The sequence below is a fragment of the Camelus ferus genome, chromosome 13 (assembly GCF_009834535.1).
Source record: "Camelus ferus isolate YT-003-E chromosome 13, BCGSAC_Cfer_1.0, whole genome shotgun sequence".
NCBI classification, from domain to species: Eukaryota; Metazoa; Chordata; class Mammalia; order Artiodactyla; family Camelidae; genus Camelus; species Camelus ferus.
The window spans coordinates 16,571,970-16,591,360 of NC_045708.1; the positions used below are offsets into that span (position 1 = coordinate 16,571,970).

Below are 19,391 nucleotides of genomic sequence, written 5' to 3' on the forward strand. Positions count from 1 at the left end.
TTCCATCATATAATTATACCACATCTTCTTTATCCGCTTGTAGTTTCTTAAACTCCAAGCTATGGGGTTTGACTTTACTCTGAAGATAATAGAGAGCTATGAAAGGTTTATGAACAAGAACATTATAAGATGAAAACAGCATTGGTAAGTAACTTCAATTTGGTCTTTTAGTTTTTTACCTAAATACAGGTTGAAGAATGAGAATGGATGCTGAGTAACCAAGGGGTACGCTGTGCTGGTCACCTGCCTATTGCTCTTAGCCCTTATCTGCCCTTCTGTGCATCAGAGAGACAAATTATATTTTCCAGACTCTCGTATTAGTTGGTTTCTGTTTAGGTTTTGTCAATGAAAGGCACGGGAAGATGGAAGGAGGAGATAATTGACTACCTTTCTGACTCTGGTTTCTTGTGGAATCTTTGGCCTCAGTGACAGCAGTACAGCTGAGATGACAGCCTTTGTGGTGGTGACAGCATTGGCTCTAATGACAATGGCAGCAGTGGTGGCTGCTTAGACAATTGGGCTCCAACAGCCAACAGGAGCCTTAGGGACACAGTGCCCCTGAGCATTGGGTAAAATTTTTGCTCCTCTAGCTCAGAGTGGTGATGGTTTCCTGAAGTTAATAATCTTTGAGTAATTGCTCCTCTCCTCTTTGCTCCTCCAACTCTTCTAATACTCTTGTAGCCAATTCTTTTTATTAATTTCTTCTGTTTGAAATCCCTAGAACTTTCCTTTCTTTCTTACTTCCTTTCTTTCTTGGAGGGAGGTAATTAGGTTTACTTGTTTGTTTTTTCAATGGAGGTATTTAGGACCTTTTGCATGCTAAGCACACACTCTATCATTAAGCTATACTCCTCCCCCCTTCGTTTTCTTTTTGATTGGACCCTGATTAACACAGTATCAAGTATACTTTCTTCACTTGGTTTCTAGGACACCACACGGTTTTCTCCTCATCCTAGTGGACACCCTTTTTCAGTCTCCCTTGCTGGCAGGTTCTCCCTTTTCAACTTGACTTTTCACACTGGAGTGCCCCAGGGCATGAGAACTGTGAATAACTCTCATGTGAATAGTCAGCTTTCCAGAGATCTAACCTTATCTGCATACAGCTCACCACCCAGGAGCACAGGGATTACTTTCACTTTATAGGAGGGGAAATTGAACATTTCTTGCTGTAGGGACTATTTCATTTATACCATCTTTAAAAATTTTTTTACTTATTTAAAAAAAAAATTCTTTGGTGGGAGGTAATTAGGTTTACCTATTAATTTTTTTAATGGAGATGCTGGGGATTGAACTCAGGACCTAATTCATGCTAGCTATACACTCTACCACTGAGCTATACCCTCATTCATACCATCTTAAGAGGTGATTTCACAAATTGCTTCTACCTCTGAAACTGAGGTCCAGTCCCAGATTGTTATAGCTGAAGAAGAGTCAGGATTTGCTCACTTCTGGGTTATTTCCTCAGTAAAAAACCCACAATCCAGGCTCTGGTCATCTTCTTTGCAGATTCAGAAAGTACTTTTTTGTTGAGCCCACCCTGAAGTTAATCAAATTCAACAACATAAAGTATCCAAGTAAAATGCTTACACTTTTCATATGATAGTAATAGAAAATGTAAATCACCATTTTAAGCAATGAATGACTGATAATGGGCTTTTGTTTTAAGATAACTAAAGTATTTCAACAATACTGAGTATTACAATCTATGAACGTGATATGTCTCTCTGTTTAATTAGGTCTTCTTTGTCTTGGCAATATTCTGTCAAAGAGTTTTCAGCATCACAGTCTTGCATGTGTTTTGTTAAATTTAGGAATATGAATTATTCAATTTTACCTCTAACTTGTTTTCTTCTTAGCATTATTTCCAAAGCATTCTATCATGTCCTTTAAGGTTTTATTAACATTTGTAATGGCTGCAATCTAGAAGGCAACTTTTAAACCACTAATATTACTGGTTTTGCTTAATACCCTTTCTTAATGATAATTTTTGCACCATGTTTTATAACATCAGCTTTACTGTATTAAGCAGAAGGTCTAGTGCTGCACTGAGCCCCTTCAGTAATACAGCCCAGAGTAATTGCAGGCTCAGTTCCCAAGCCAACACTTCAAATGAAGAGAGTTTTTAGTGAAAATATCAGTTTACCTTGAATATCTTCCTAATCACATAAACAGTCTTCATTTTCTTTCTAACATTAGATATGTTAGTTCATGATCTCTTAGCTACTTCACTGTGGTTAAAAATTGTCTACATTTTGACCACATCAAACTTAAAAACCTCTGTGCATCGAAGGACACAAGAGAGAGAAATGGCAACCAATGGAATGGGAGAAATTTTTTGCAAACCATATGTCTGATTAGGGATTAATATCTTGACTAAATAAAGAATTCCTAAAACTCAACAACAAAAACCCCCAAATACTCAAATTTAAAAGTGAACAAAAGACTTGAATAAACATTTCTCCAAAGATGATATACAAGGCACCAACAAGGACATGAAAAGATGCTCAACATCACTAATCATCAGAGAAATGCAAATCAAAACCACAAAGACAAACATTAGGAAGGCTATCAAAAAAAAAAAAAAAAAAAAATCCAGAAAACCCCCCCCAGAAACTAAGAAAGGTTGATCAGGATGTGGTGAAACTGGAACCCTTGTGCACCATTGTGGAGATTGTACAATGGTACAACCACTATGGAAAACAGTATGGAAGTTCCTCAAAAATTTAAAAATAGAACCACCATGTGATCCAGCAATTCTACTTCTGAGTATGTATCCTAGAGAATTGAAAGCAGGGTTTCAAAGAGATGTTTGTACAACCATATTTATAGCAGCAGAGGCCCAGAGGCAGAAGCAACCCAAATGCCTATCAACAGATGAATGGATAAACAAAATATAGAATATACATACAATGGAATATTATTTAGCCTTAAAAAGAAAAGAAATTCTGTCATATGCTACAATATGGATGAACCTTGAGGATGTTATGCTAAACAAAATAAGCCAATCACAAAAGGATAAATACTGTACGATTCCACTTGTATGAGGTATGTAAAGTAGTCAAGTTCATAGAGACAGAAAGTGGAACGGTGGGTACCAGGTGCTGGTGGGGAGAGGGAAAAAGGGAGTTGTTTAATGAGTACAGAGTTTCAGATTTACAAGCCAAAAAATTTCTGGAGATCTGTTTCACAACAATGTGAATATACTTAACATGACTGAATGGCATCCTTAAAAATGGTTAAGATAGAAAGTCTTCTGTGAGGTGTCTTTTACTAGACACAGAAAAATAGCCTCCACTTTGCTGTATTTTGAGGATTTTGGAGGGGTGAATCCTACCGATTCAATCTTTACTCAAATCTGATCTTGAACTTAAATGTCTCTAATAATACTCTGTATTCCTAGATGGCTGTGCTAAATTCCATCACAACAGTCATTCCATCCAGTAATCATTCAATCAACAAGCATTTAGCAGGCATCCTGCTGGTATGTGCGATGGGCATCTGTTATATGCTGAGTAAACAGTTTTTGTCCACGGACTTCCGGGCTTACTCCTGTTGTGCTGTCTGATTCTGTGAGAAGCGAATCAATATAGGCCATTACTGACACATTCCTGGAGGCCTGAATCGTGTGCACTTTCGCCCTACCTCCGCTGTGTTCAACTGCTGAGAGAGTCCTGGGGACCACGTAAAACTATCACCGGTCAGTTTACCTGGATGAGACTGTCTTCAAAAGCCCAGTCAACTCAGGGGAAGACTAACTTCTTCCAGAATGCTCTGAATTTCTCCTGTCCATCAGAAGTACGCTATAACTGCTTCTATGCGAATGTGTGGCCAAACTTTCCCAAACTCTCTGATCCTTGGTTTAATGCTCAAAATGTAAACCTCCTATTATATATCTTGTTTTACACCCCCGTCTGCATTCTGCTCTGTGTGGCCTCTTCCTGCTGCACTGCTCCCCTGAAGCTTCCCACCGCTCCCCCTGGAGTCTCAAGCTACGCTAAGCAAACCCATGTAGGAGAGTGAGTTCCTCATGGAATTTTCCTCTACCTCTTGGCTAACAGAACTCCTCCAAGAGATTTCCCCGTATCTCTCTAAAAAGGATGCTACTCATTGCTCACATCTCAAATACCTGGAGTCAGGAAGTAGGTTAGGAGCCCTCCTTCCTTCCCAGGGTGACTTCTGAACTATTTCTAGTATTAAAGCCCTTGGTTCCACAACTACCACATAACCCAGTATACCAATCTCTGAACTCCCGTCTCCCCACTTCCTGGCCATCCCCTCTCATTCACTGACGAGTTTTCGAAGGTGTTATCATTAATAATGTGGACTTTGGAGTCCGATTTTCCTACGTTCCAGTCTCAGGTTTGCCACTTACTAGCTGTGTGCTCTTGGGCAAATCACTTAATGTCTGAGCTTCAATTTTCTTAGCTGTAAAATGGGATAGTGATAAAAACCTCCTCTTGGAGCGCAGTTACTGGCATTCAACACTCATTCAGCTACAAACCAAACAGAATAAAATCATAAACTGGTATATGTTCAGTGAAGGCTTTGAGACAGAGAATAAAGGAAGGCTATGATGGGGAAGGAGTTTAAGGAGGAGGTGCTTTTTAAGCTGAGACCTGAAGGAAGAGGAGGATGAAATGAGATAAAGCACGCGGAAGCACTCAGCACTGCGCTGGTCCCCTCAGCACATGGTAGTGACGGTGGTTACTTTTAGCGTTGCTGTATTTGGCACCTGGCTCTGAGCCTTCCTGTGCGTGTTAATGTCCACATAGATGACCCATTCCACATCCACACTGTCAGTTCTCTTTTCCTTTCTCCACTTTCCGGAACTTTATTAAAGAAAAAGTAATGTTGGTAAATCTCTAGACCATTATTCATTTTCTAGGACTCCCCCCTCAAAAATGTGATGTTTGATTTCCAAACACATGTCAGAGTGTACATGGTTCCCAGTTGCACTAAGTAGATGAAAAGCTGAAATCCTAAAATGTTCATCCTCTAATTTGCCCCAGTCTGTGGTCTATCTTTGGTTCAGCAAGAATCACCTAAACAGCCACTGTGGCTGCATTAATTTTTGTCTGCAGCTCTCTGAATTCTTCTCTATACAGCAGAATTTGAGCAGCTTCATTTAGAACTACATTTCCTGTGTCAAAACCAAGAATATGCTTGTCTACAGCAACAGGCAAATCTTCTGTCTGATTTGCTCCAGCAGCTGCATCCTGTGTCAGGAGCTCCTGGACCACAAAGCGAAGTGTCTTAAACATCACCACATTACCAGGTAATCACCGTGACCCTGAACCTGAATAAAGTTAGCAAAGCCTTGCAACTGGGATTATTTACATACAAATTGATCAACAGCTCTGCATTTTTAGTTGCACTGTCTGCCTGTTTTGCATTATCATGTCCCAAGTCTTTGTATTATTCAGCATTATCTCTGTATTCAAGGCTAACAGCTCAACCAAGAAGCTAGTCAATTGCTACTTGGTGAACTTGAATCTTGAAAAAACAGTTAATATCTCTGAGATACTTTTCAAAAGAACTTGGGCCAGTCACTGCTGTGAATGTTTCTTAAATTATTTCCGTCTTCAATCTCAATCATTTTCTGTCTTCGAGCCAAACAATAGTTTCTAAATTCTGTTGCAACTTTGCGGTATAGCTGGCAGGGCTGCAGTGATCATGGCTCCCGGATCTGGTCCCACAGGCTTCAGCCAGGAGAGGAGAAGGTGGTGCCAGCACTGGCAACGTGTTGAGAGCAGCCTGTTGGTTCTTTGGCCTCCTCAACTCCAGTGACTTTCACCTCTGCTCCACCTCAGGTACCCACCACTGTCATGGTCCCACCCTGGACCTCCCATCACCTAGGACTCCCTCATTTCTTAAACCTTTTTTTTTTTTTTTTTCATTTCTTAAATCTTGAATTCAGACATCTCCCTGTGACCACACCCCCACATCCTTCCACATTTTTTTCAGCCAGCTGCTCCCACTACACCTGTTTTTCAAATTTGTTAAAACTGCCAAGCCTCTGGCCTCTCTGTTGTCTCCCTTTCTATTCACCTCCTCTTTGGTAAGTTCCTCTCCTACCCAGGAAAGACTGAATGCCTTCACCACGTCTTTGCCAATCACTCCTCCTTTGCCCCATCGTCTTGTCATACCTGGATGCTTTTGGTGTTTGTGACACAACAAGGTCATGGTCTCTCTCTCAACTGCGTCTCCATTGCTGCCTGGCAATCTTTCTGTATTTTCCTGATCAGCTTTCTCTTTGGTACTTTAAATCTTCACTCTCCTTGGATGTCCCACCTATAGAAAAGAAGGGGATAGAGAACCTTTCATGTGTTAATCTCTTAATGTCCTGCCAACCCACATCTGGATAGCAGAGGCTGTCACAGCTCTCCCCATGTTGCCTCAGAGTCCTTCATTGTCTGGGGACACACCAGCTCCCTGTGTGCTGTCACTCCCCCCAGCTGTCACCTCTGTCTCTGCCTGAGGACTTCCCTCAGGCTGCCTCAATCACTGTGCCTGCACAGAGAACTGCAGGGAGCTGGAAATATACATCCCACCGCCCCCTACCACAAAGGGCAGCTCTTAACCTTTGGAAATATAAATACCCTGGCAACCTTGCCCCATGACTGGCACAACTCTGAGGTGTGAGAGCTCCCCAGGGAGCGGGCCCAAGTTAGGTACCCTTTGTGGCACTCTGCTGTCATGGCAGTCTTGCTCAGCCCCCTTCCCCTCCTGCTCTCTCTTCCCACATCCCTTCAGGCTATTCCTGGGAATGCTCCTGGGAACCCTCATCTCATCTGCACCCGGCTTTTCCTCCTTCCTCTCCCAGAGGAAGAGGTGACTTCCCTTCAATAGGTCCCCAAGTATCAGCCCTCCATCCCCTTCTCTGCCCTTCCCTTTGAATCAACACATCCTTCTTAAACAAACTTATCTAATTCCATGGCTTAATTTATCATCTGTATTTGTTTCCTAAGGCTGCTGTAACAAAACACCACGGGCTGAGTAGCTTTAGCAACAGAAATTCATTATCTTACAGTTCTGGGCCTCGAAGTCCAAGATAAAGGGATGGTGGGTTGGTTCCTTTGGAGGCCTGTGAGGGAAAATCTGTTCCACCCCTCTATCCTAGCTTCTCATGGTTTACTGGCCATCTTTGATGTTCCGCAGCTTACTGCCTTTATCTTTATATGCCATTCTCTCTGTGTCCAAATTTCCCCTTTTTCGAAGGACACCAGTCAATGTTGGAATAGGGCCCACCCTAGTGATCTCATTTTAACTTGATTACCTCTAGAAAGACCCTCTCTCCAAATAAGGACACATTCTGAGGTGCTGGAGATGAGGATATCAACATATAAACCTGAGGAAGATACAGATCAACCCACAACACCATCTCTATGCTCCCTTGCCTAGGGAGCCCTCCCGGACCGCAGACGGGCATACTCGTCGTCTATCAGATTGCTCCATTCGAGGGCCCCGCATAACCTTTCATGTTTTCAGGCTTCTCAGCACTTTCTGCTCTGTTTGGGGAATTTCCTGCCTCATGAGTCTCCTTTCCTCAGAAAGGTGTTTCCCAGTCTCCTCTGTGGTCAGGCTCAGTCTTGTGAGCTAGTCCCCGGTGCCTATATAGTAGGTTGAACAATGAGAAGCAATTGTGGAAAAGTAACTAAAATATAGGCGGAGACTAAAGGAAGGCGAGTTATTTTGACAAGATCATTTTGTCCCGATTTCTCCTGCCTCAACACCTCGCCCCGCCATCTCTGGTGGTAATAGTGTTTCTTTCCTCCTTGGCCTGTTTTTTCATAGGGGACCCATTTCGTCTCCTGGTTTCAGGAAGAAAAGTGCAGGGGGTGGGAGGTGGGTAGGGGTGATCACAGTGTCCTTTTTGGACCCGCTGTCTTTCACATGTCCTTAGCTCAAAATCATCCACATGCCAAAGTAGCATATTTGGCGTTGGCGTATTTTGCCAATCTTCATCTCTATCTGGACCAGGTCTTCTGATAAGGGTTATTCATCGAACTGAAGCAGATAGAGGAAGCCTGCCAAGATCTTGAAGATTTGGATTGTCGAGGGCCCCCAGGGCTGTTCAGCATAGACTGCAGCCCCAAGGCATTGATGGGGCCTGGTCTACATGGGCAGGAGTGTCTGCTGAAGCTGGGCAGCCTCCAGGAAGGATATTCTTCCCAGCGCCTGTCTCAGGCACAGCTGTAGGGAATATCTAACAAGGAGCATCCTTCCGGAGAACAGAACGAGGGGTGCCGGAGGGGCTAACCAACCAAAGAGTCCACTGCCAGGATAGCGGTGCTCACTGCTCATGCCCAGTGGGATTGTTTGGGCACCAAGGACCAGTGGCAACGGGGTGCTTTCCATGGTCCCCTCTTCCCAAAAAGGGTTTAAAGGAAGTGATTGATCAATGAACTAATCACCTGTATGAGTGATCACTTAAGTTATATGTATGTGTATATGTCCTGTTGGGGAGAGAAACTTGTCTTTTGGCTTATGTGTCCTTACTCAAGAGAAGCAACATCTTGACTAAACCTCTAGAGATTCTGTACTTTGTGCTGGAACCGAGACTAGACGGAATTTTGCAGCGGTATTTCTCAGAGGGGAGGGGAAATGCATTTTATTTATGGGAAGAAGGATGCATTTGAATGCTGGCTAGCTAAAGGGGTGGACTGTGACAGAAATTGTTAGTTTCCTATCCCCAATCTACTGTCTCTTTTTGTTTCTTTCTAACAGAGCCCTGATTATGTTCAAAGTGGCAACATGCCAACTAAAAGTGCTGTCCTCTTCAGTCTCCTTTGCAGGCAGGGTGGCCCGGTGACACACAGGCTTAGAATTTCTGGGATGTTGTTGGTTTTCTGACAGTTTCCTCCTGTTTTCACTTCCTCCTCTGCTGCTTGTCTGTGGTGCTGGAGTTGTACTAGCCTGTAGGTGACCGGGACACACAGACTGGAGGGTGAAGCTTTATACCACAAAGTTGGCAACTGGAAAGACAGAAGGGCCAGCTCTGGACTGTGGACCTCTGGGCTTGCTTGTGGGAAAAGGAAACCCCCATCAGTTTAAGCTAGCCTGAGGTTTTTGGTTTTTTACAGCTGAACACATTCCTAAATTGACACACCTCCAAAATGAAACTCATCACCTTCTCCCTGAAATCCACTTCCCTTCCCTTGTTTCCTACTTGGTTCATTTGACCACCATCTATCCAGACATCAACGTGCAACCCTCAACTTCTTATCCTTTATTTGCTCCTCCCTCAAGACATAATCGATCTCTTAGTCTGATTGATTCAGTTTTTAAATCTCTCCCTGTTACAAGCTGAATTGTATCCCCACCCCAACAAAAGAAAGCTATCTTAAAATCCTAGCCCCCAGAACCTCAGAATGTGACTTTTTACAGATGTAATTAGTTGAGATGAGATCACACTGAAGCAGGGTGGGTCTTTAATCCAATACAACTGGTGTCATAAGAACAAGATGTGAAGAGACAGACCCACAGGGAGAACACCATTTGACGACGGAGGCAGAAATTAGAGAGATGCACCTGCAAGCCAAGGATCACCAAGGATCGATGGCCCCACCAGAAGCCACGGAGGAGGAAGTCAGATCCTACCCAGAGTCTCAGTGCAGCCCTGCTGACACCAACATTTTGGACTTCTAGCCTCCAGAACTGTGAGAGAACACATTTCTGTTACTTAAGCCACCAAATTTGTGGTACTTTGTTATGGCAGCTTCAGGGGACTTATCCATGCCCTTAATGATTCACCCTCTACCCTAGGTCACCAGACTCTCATTTTGCTGCAGGAGCCTCTGAACTGATCCCCCAGCTTCCAGTGTTGCTTCCTTTCCATCCCTGCTCCATATAATAGCCTGAATGAGCTTCCTAAACTCAAATGACTCTCCTGTTTACACACGTTTCGATGGTTTCCCGGTACCCTAAGGATAGATTCTGAACTCCCTTACCTGCTACAAAAGACCCTGTGTGCCTTCCCAGCAGCAATAGTGCCGTGCCTTTCAGCTACATTCCCTGCCTGCAATTCCCCAATGTTCCTACCCTGTTTGACAGCGGGGCTTTAATTCCCATTAGACAGCTCTTCTCCCAAGAAGCCATCCTTGTCTCTCCCAACACTGATGGTGCCCCTGCTGTGTGCTCTCTGAAAGCTGGTTCTTACTCCAGAGCATGGACATTTATTACGACTTGTCTGTCTCCTTAGTCTGTAAGCTCCTGGGAGCAGGGACTGTGCCTTCTTCAGCGTGATAACATCAGTGACCAGCAGTGCCTGCCCCATTTCAGGGACTCAGTACATTGGATTGATGGGAACAGAGGGCTGACTGCTTTTTTTTTTTTTTTTTAATCTTTTCCTTGGATTTCAGATTTTGAAAGATTTTAACCACTAAACACAATTTATTACTTAAGTTAACCTATTTGGGCTTATCCAGGGTTCATGTTTGGTTTTCTTTTTTCCCCCCTAATATTGAAAATTGCATGAAGAACTTTCAAGCTGTTTTTTTCCTTTCTTTTAATTTATTGAAGTAGAGTTGGTGTGCAATATTATGTAAGTTACAGGTGTATAATATAGTAATTCACAATTTTTAAAGGTTATACCCCATTTATAGTTATTATAAAATATTGGCTATATTCCATGTTTTGTACAATGTATCATTGTAGCTTATTTTATACATAGTAGTTTGTATGTCTTCATCCTCTACCCCTATCTTTCCCCTCCCCTCACCCCTCTCCCCACTGGTAACCACCAGTTTGTTCTCTAAATCTGTGAGTCTGCTTTTTTTGTTATATTCACTAACTTGTTGTATTTTTTAGATTCCACATATAATGATATCATACAGTACTTGTCTTTCTCTGTCTGATTTATTTCACTTAGCATAATACCCTCCAGGTCCATTCATGTTTTTGCAAATGGCAAAATCTCATTCTTTGTTATGGCTGAGTAGTATCCCACTGTGTGTGTGTGTGTGTGTGATTTTTTTTTTTTTTTGCAGATGAACACATTCCTAAATTGATACACATACAAAATGAGACTCACCACCTTCTCCCTGAAATCCACTTCCCTTCCTGTAATCTACTTCCCTTCCTGTGTTCCCTACTTGGCTCATTTGACCATCTTCTTTATCCATTCATCTGTTGATGGATACTTAGGTTGCTTCCACATCTTGGCAATTTTAAGTAATCAGGCTGTTTTCTTCATGAGGAATAACTCGGAACCTCACAATCCTGACTTTATATCTATAGTTAATCTCCCTCCATTTAATAGAAAAGGAAACTGAGGCCCAGAGAGGTGAGATGACTCATCTAAGTTGAAGTGAGCTGGTAATGTCGCCGGGCTAAAACTCAAGTTTTCTGACTTCTATCCAGAATTCTTTCTGCTCTTTCACAATAGCTAAGCCAGTTGTGTGTTGATGCAATGTTTAACAACCAGGTCTCTAGAGGGAAAAAAAGAGCCTTGATTTGCAGCATTTCTTGGTTTATGCCATATACTTTCACCTTGGCTAATTTCAAGCTACCTACATGAAGTCACTGAACACGAGAGTTGGTTTAAGCAGAGTCTGAATTCCACGCTCTCTGCTTTTATAAAGGTTTATGGTGTTGGAGGCTCTAGCCCCTCTGAAAGTTGCTGTTGCCAGAACATGCTAAGTTCTGGCAACGAACTGATGTAAAAGGCTATAAATAAAAATAAAGGATCCCAAAGGAGTGTCCTGCTGAAAATATGACAAGATGGAAAACTCATATGAATAGAAAGTGCCGTTCATTGTCACATGTTGGAACCAAAAGCCAATCCGCAAAGATGAGTTAATGAAACAGAAATACAAGTCCCAATGCAATCCCACCTCCTCACTGTAGCCTTTCTGATTATTTCTGGCAGAAATAATTCCTCCTTCTTTAGTAGTTTAAATATGTATTTATATTCAGTTGCTTTTTTTTATTTTTAGAATTGGCTACAGGATGTATCCAAAGTCCCTAGCTTGGCAAAGAGGCCTTTTACCAAATGAGTTTTCAAAGGAGGTGGGGGTGGGACCGCAGGAAGAACACATACTGTGGGGCTTGACAACTCTGGGTTCAGCTCCTGCCCCATGACTTAATGCTCTGAGCCCTCAGGCCAGTGTCCTGAGGTCAGTTTCCTCATTCTTAGATGCCTTCCTTGTAAGGCTGACATGGATGAAAAAACATCAAGATGTGTCAGGTGCCTTACACGCCACCTGGCACATTTTTGGGAGGCAAGAAATAACCTGTTTTCTTCGTTTACAGGTTAAACATTTCCTTCCTGTACAAATGGTCTGTACAGTTTTTAAGACTTTTCTTTTCTAAGAGTGAATTCATTCATTTGCTCAGTCTCCTGAAAATTTTTTTTAATTTTGAAAAATTTTCCTAGCAAATATTTAGAGAAAGAAAAATGCCTCTGTGGATGGAATCGCTGATTCCATAGTCTTTAATATCTAGCGGTTTTGCAGAACGAGGACACAAGTAAGTTCTTGGACTCCGGGGTCAGGGTGGCAAGGTAAGAGCCCAGGAAAGTTGTTCTTAAAAGCGGACCAAAGTGTGGAAGGGTGGTCACGAGGGTCCTGCTCAGGATCAAGCCTCACCAAACAAAGGTTGTAACTGTGAGTTGCACTAGTGCCCCCACTAAGGGCTGGGCACCAAACTCACAGCCTTAAACCCACTCCTTTAACCCTCATGTGAACCCTCTAGGGATAGAATTATTCCCATTTTGCTGATGAGGAAATGGATGTTCAGAGAAGTCCATGCTCTGTAATGTTTCTTGTGCACCTACTATATGCCAGACACTGTTCTAGGCATTGGGGAGAGAGCAGAGATGAATAGACCAAGATCTCTGCCTTGTGGAACTGACATTAACAAGGCAACAAACCAGATGAATAAGTAAAATATATCATATGTCAGGTGGTGCTAAATGCTGAAAAATAAAGCAGAGCAGGAGTTTGGGGCAATGGAGGCTGCAATTTGATGTAAGGTTATCAGGAAAGATCTCATGGAGAAGCTGACCTCTGTGCAAAGATGTGGAGGAGGGGAGGAAGTGGGCCAAATGGACAGCTAGTTCAGAAACTTGCCCGAGGTCACTAGGAAGTGTCACTGAGCACAGGAATGGCTGTTTGTCAGGCTCTAAAGCTAGGGCTCTCATTTCATCAAGCCTCTTTTTCAATAAGCAGCATTGTTGTCCTCCAAGCAGGATATGAGTGTGTGTGTGTGTGTGTCTATGAATGTGTTATATTTCCCTGGGTTGATCCTGTGAGGGGCCCCAGCTCCCCCACTGGCAGCTCCCAGGGCGAGAGACCTCACATTATTGGTTTTCATGGAAACTTGGCAACTTTCTCTCCACTCCGCCCTTTGCCCCACACCACATTCCAATGGCTTTATTTGTGTGCCTTGGAGCCTGGCCAGGGCTGGGCCTGGGACAGGTTGCCATGGTGATCTCCCACTCCTTCCAGATAGAACTTCTCAAGGATGTTGCCCTTGGGCCTGAAATAGTTCAGGCCTGCTCTCAGCTGCAGCCGGAGGAACTGAGTTAGAAAACCTCTTTCAATCAGCTTCTGAACTTGTACAAATCGAACCCTGGGTGGGAAAGACTTCTGGGCGTGGGTGGGTGGGGGTAGGGTGTTCTCCAGGGCACCCTAGATTTGGGATTGGGGATGGTTTCCCTTGGGACACTAGGATAACTCCTTTCAATTGTTTGGTTCCAGATGTTATATTTAGAGTCTGCCTCCGAGAGCCCCACAGAAACAGAATGGTTTTTTAAAAGCTGACTTTACTAAGGAATTTGCATACAATAAAATACACCCATTTTAGCTGTACAGTTCAATGAGTTTTGACAATGGGTTTTGACTTGGGTAAGGACCATTAAAATTAACAAAACTTTTTCATCAACTCCCAAAGTTTCTTCCTGCTGCTTTGCAGTTATGCTCCCCACCCCCCACCCCCATGCCTGGCTCCAGGCAGCCACTGATCAGCTGTCTGTCACCATGGATTCATTTTGCTTTTTCTTGTTCATGTAGATGGAATCATCTAGTACATGCACTTTTGTGGCAGGCTTTTTTTTGGTTTGGCATAAGGTTTTTGAGATTCATCGGTGGGGTTGCCTGTTTGTGCTTTTTTATTGCTAGTGCTACTGTACGGAATGAATGTAACAGGGAACAACCTGACTCCATCTATTCTGTAACTCTAACTCTTGGGCTGTGTTGCCTGCACTTAGTGACCTGGGCTCTGCACCTTTGTAAAACAGTGTTGCCTATAGATTGAAATATGCAGCACAGCCCATTCTCAAGTCTCTGACCTTTAAAGATGTAACACTTTTCCATCCATATAGAGGTAAAAAGTTGCAGAACAGAGACTAACATTTGTGTTGTTGGAAGTTTATAGGAGCACTGTGGACAGCTGCAAGTACAAAGGGTTCCAGTAGGAAGAAGTTTGCAACAGTCAGCCACATCCCCTTCCCTTTTAGTATATAAGAAGCCTGAATTCTAACTTGGGTAAGATGGCTCTTTGGGACGCTAGCTCACCATCTTCTCAGTCTGCTGGCTTTCTGAATAAAGTAGCTATTCCTTGCCTCAATAACTCCTCTCTCGATTTGTTGGCCTGTGGTGTGGTGAGCAGTACAAGCTTGGACTCAGTAACATGACCATAGCTTGTCTCTTCTCTTGTTGATAGACATCTGGGTTGCTTTCCATCTTCAGTTATTGCAAATAAAGTTGCTATGTACACTTGTGCGCAAATCTTTGTGTGAACATATACTTCCATTTCTCTTGGGTAATACCAGGAGAGGAATGGCTGTGTCATGTGGTAAATCCGTATTAAACTTTAGAAGAAACTGCCACAAAGCATGATTTGAGGCAGCCCTGACTGGGTGTGATTGGTTTTTGCTCACAGGAACCAGAGCTACTGAAACCCAGCTCCCCTAAAACTGCATTCCCCTGCCAAGTTTATGATTAACCTCTCTGTCCAAAATGATATTCCCTTTGTTGTCCCACTCTGTCCCCTCAGGATTGAGGAAAAGGGGAGATTGAAATTGAGTAGGACTCTGCCTTTCCAAGTATAAAAGCCCCTCTGTGTCCCGCATTTCCTGTTTGTAGAAAAAGGCTTTAGTCTCCCAGCCCTTCCCTGAGTTCCAAAGAGCAGACTCAAGCAGTTCTTAACTAAGGAAGTGAAGAAATGCAGAAACAAATGAAAAGCAGTCAAGAAACAATAGTTCAGCCAATAAAACAGAATCCAAGTGCCTCCTCAAGGAATATACATAACAATCTGACACAGATCTTTGAATTGTTCTGTAGAATTGTTCCACTCAGATGGAAGATGTTGATTACATGCTGACCACAATCACGTAGACCCCAGATTGGTGGAACCAGGAGATTGATGATTAAGATTCCAGAAACATCATCCTGTTACCACACCACCAACCAATCAGAAGAAAGTCCACGAGCTGCAACCCTCACCCCAAATGTTGCCTTTACAAACCCTTCCCTGAAAGCCATCCTGGAGTTCAGGTCTTTTGAGCATAAGCTTCCCATTCTACTTGCTTGGCCCCCTGCAATAAATACTGTATTTTCCTTCACCACAACCTGGTGTCAGTAGATTAGCTTTGCTGTGTGTCTGGTGAGTGAACCCAAATTGGCTTTGGTAACACTACCAATATCTTGTGAGAAGGGTAGAGTGGGGATTTCAAGGCAACAAGAAGGGGGAGCAGGGTCCTTTATCAGTGAGCAACTTGCCTGCCTATTTAGGGAAGTCTACGAACATCTACCACTAGGTAGCTAAGAACAGGTGGGGAAAGAATCAGATAAGGAAGTGACTGCAAAGAGGAATGTTTGAGGGCAGTACGGTGACGGGGTGAAGGGGGATTGTGGGGACTTTGGAAAGATGTGTGTGTGTGGGAGGGTGGGTAGAGGACTCAATCACAGACCCTAAAATCTCAGTACAAAGTCTGGTTTCCAGTGATCGACAGTTCTCCTTAGGGCAGAGTTCTTTTCTGCCCCATTCTCCACATCTGAACATCCACGACTGTCCAAGAGAAAGGAAGGCAAAAGAGGAACATATACGTGCTGAGTCTGCTCTGTTTGGGCACTAGACTTACTTTTCTCATTTAATCTTCCCAAAGACTTGGCGAGGTCTATGTTCTTCCCCCAGTTTTTGAGACCAAAAATATTTTAATGATTATTTGTAATCATCTAGAGAGGGGGTTAGGTGGAGTCACTGCTCTTCATAAGAAAAGGCTAGCTGGACTTTGAGGGTAAGGCTGGAGAGGGATCAGCAGCTGAGAGGGTGAAGAGGAGCTGGAAGGTGAGAGGCAGAGAGAGAGAGAGAGAGAGAGAAGGAGAGACAGAGGAAAAGACTGAGAGAGAAACAACTCTGGCAGCTGCTAAAGGGACAGGAACTTGAGGAAAGAGCTGAAGGGCTGCAGGACCTGCCACCCCAAAATATGACTGTAGGCATTCAGGACATGCCACATCCCAAAGTATGCTGCTTTAGAACATTATTTTGAGCTGTAAGGACTTGAGAAACAAATGCACTGAGAGGCTTTCTCTGAACTCCCTTATCTGCCGTAAGCTAAATCCTCCAAAAGAACTCGATTGTCATAAATCCCTTCCCTGGGAGTTTCATCAACCAGGGAAGACTCATTCTTATCACAGGAGAGGAGCCTGGCTGTCAATACCACACCTGGACAACTTTGTCGCCAACTATCTTACCACCCATATATTCTTCTGAGAGCATATTCATCCTTCCTAAAAATCACTACTCTCCCCTAAGCAGCCTACATCTCCTCACCTCTTTCTCTATTAAGACGATATTTAATCTTGAATTCTAAAGCCATCTCTTTGGGGTACTCATTTTTCCTGGGTTTCTCCCGTGTCTATAAGCTACCATGTTTATAAACTTCTGCTTGCTTTTCTCTTTTATGTTTTTCTCTGTCTTTTATTACAGGGGTCTCAGCTAAGAACTTGTAAGTATAAAAGGAAAATTACTTTCTTCCTCTACAAAGCCAAGATTTTTGGAGAAGTTTTGCTATGGCATATGTACTATAATTCCCTCCTGAAAACTTTTGGGAAAAACACTCATTGCTCATCTTTTGTCTTTGGAGGTGTGTGTGCATGAGTGTTTGTGTATGTTTGTGTTTTAATGTGATTATGTATGAAATTGATTTTTAGTCTTGGGTAGGTGCATGGAGGCTCAGTAACTTATAAATTATATGTAAAAGGAGAAACAGAATAATTTGGAGAATAATTTGCCCAAGATCGCATCTGGATCCAGATTTGAACTCAGTTTCCTGACTCTAGTGTTCTTTCCCATCTCGCTGCATGATTTTGCTGACCTTCTAGGAACTGGCCGTGGGTGTGTGAAGGAAAAGTCGGGCTGGGCTAACAAGCTAACTCACAAATCTAAGTGTAACAAGTGTCGGATTACTGATTTGAGATCTGCTGGGCTAACTCGTAAATCTAAGTTAATTAGTGTTGGTTTGCTGATTCCCTGTTCATGTATTTTTTGCTAGCCAGCTGGATTTTCAAAGAGACATATCTGGCCTTGAAATGTTGTTTTGCTGCCTCCCTGCCTCTACTTTTGTGATAATGATGCTGCTAAGGCTGTTTCATGCCTATTGGCCAAATATCCCAAGCTTGTAATTAACCCTATAAAACTTCATGCACACGTCTTTGAGGTGCTCAGAGCTTCGGAGCAGAAGCCCCTCTGAGCCCGCCGGCGTAATACCTCTGAGTACTCCTACCCTCCGAGTGGTGCTTGTTTCTTGGCTGGCCTGTCATTTCCGTAACAGGTGCCAGGATAAGACACTGTCCTGTTTTATAATATCTAATTTTTTTTCAGTGATTCCATCTACAGATGGGTGGATAGTCCGCATAACTTGTGAAGTAAACCAGAATATGTCAAAATACACCTTTTTAATGTAAGAATAATTTTGAGCTGAAGGCAATTAAGAAATAACAAATGTAGGGAAAGCTCTCTATATCTTCCCCCTCTCTGCCTAAAGGCAGGATATATATTTTCCTTTACTGTAAGACTCTAGACTCTTATCAGCCCAGAGGCAGCACCAAAGGAATCTGCAAACAAACCCTATTCCATTAATTTTCCCCCCATATATTTACCTTCGCACAGTTTGCTGCCCTTTAAAGTCTAAAATTTTTTCCTTTGTCCTGCCATTGCTCTACAGATTTATTATTCTTTGTTGAAGGTGCTATGTATGCCACGTAAGCCTGAGTTCTAAGCCACCTCTTTGAGTTATGCATCTCTGAGTTTCTCCCGTGTTTATATGAAATACACTTGTTAACAAAGTTCTGTTTGCTTTCCCTTGTTAATCTGTCTTGTGTTACAGAGCTCCAGCTGAGGAACTTAAGTAAGATAGTTAGAGGAAACACTTTTCTTCCCTACACCTGACCTCTGAAATTCACATATGTGGCATTTGAGTCACAGAAGACAAACCAATATTTGTCTGCAGAAGTCTGCTTAAGAGTCCTGATTACAGCTCTGTCCACATGTTGAGCTTCCCTGGATATATCAGTTTTGTAATTTTCACTGTGTGATGAATATGCTACCTGAACAGAGAGAGAGAGAAGGTGAAGGAAGGCTAGGGCTTCAGACCTGGTAGTGGTGCCCAAGATAGCTTAGCCCAATTCCCTCATTTTAGAGATGAAGATCCGAAGTCCAGAGTGGGGAAGTGTCACCCCCTCCACCCCTACTCTCAGGTCCTCCCCCACTTATTCAACCAGGATTTACTTATTTTAAAGCCCCCTCTGTGAACTTTTTCAGTCTGTCCTGGTGTGCTCATTCCCTGCCCTGCTTCGTAGGATTGTCCACTTGCTTCTTTGTGCCTTTCCGCTCTCTGTTCAGAGTGCTCTCAGTGGTCTGTTTGCATGGCTGGCACTGTTAGGCTGGGAACTTTCTGAGGGTAGGGACAGTATCTAGCTCATTTTTTGATCCTAATGCCTAGCAGAGTGCCTGGTACATAGCCAAGTGCTCAATGAATTTTCTTTTATTATAAATGTAATGCACATTTGTAAATTCTCAAACATATGGAAGTTACGCTTCCTTCTTCCACAGCTCCTCTCTCCAAACACTATTCAGTCTCTTGTGTGATCTTCCAGACATTTTCTCTGCATATAGAAAGCATACATGGGTACACCCATCTTCAAAAACATAACACTCATGGAATAGAAATGATTATGTTTTTTATTTTTCCCAGTAAGTATTTTGAGCAAATAAAGTGACTTGTCCAAATTCACTGTATCAGTGGAATTGTGTTCCAGGGAGAGCTGACAACACAGAAGAATGAATCTGGCCACGCCAGGCTTAGATATGGGGACTTGGATGGGTGCGTGCAGTGGTCCTCCGCGTAGGGTGAGGCTGTAGCTGGAACACTTTGGTGGTGGCTCCTG

General features: G+C 43.0%; 1 pseudogene; it reads right to left on the reverse strand.

Moving 5' to 3' along the window:
* Positions 1-4,988: 4,988 nt before the first annotated feature.
* LOC102519300 lies at positions 4,989-6,265 on the reverse strand (annotated as a pseudogene).
* Between the last annotated feature and the right edge of the window lie 13,126 nt (positions 6,266-19,391).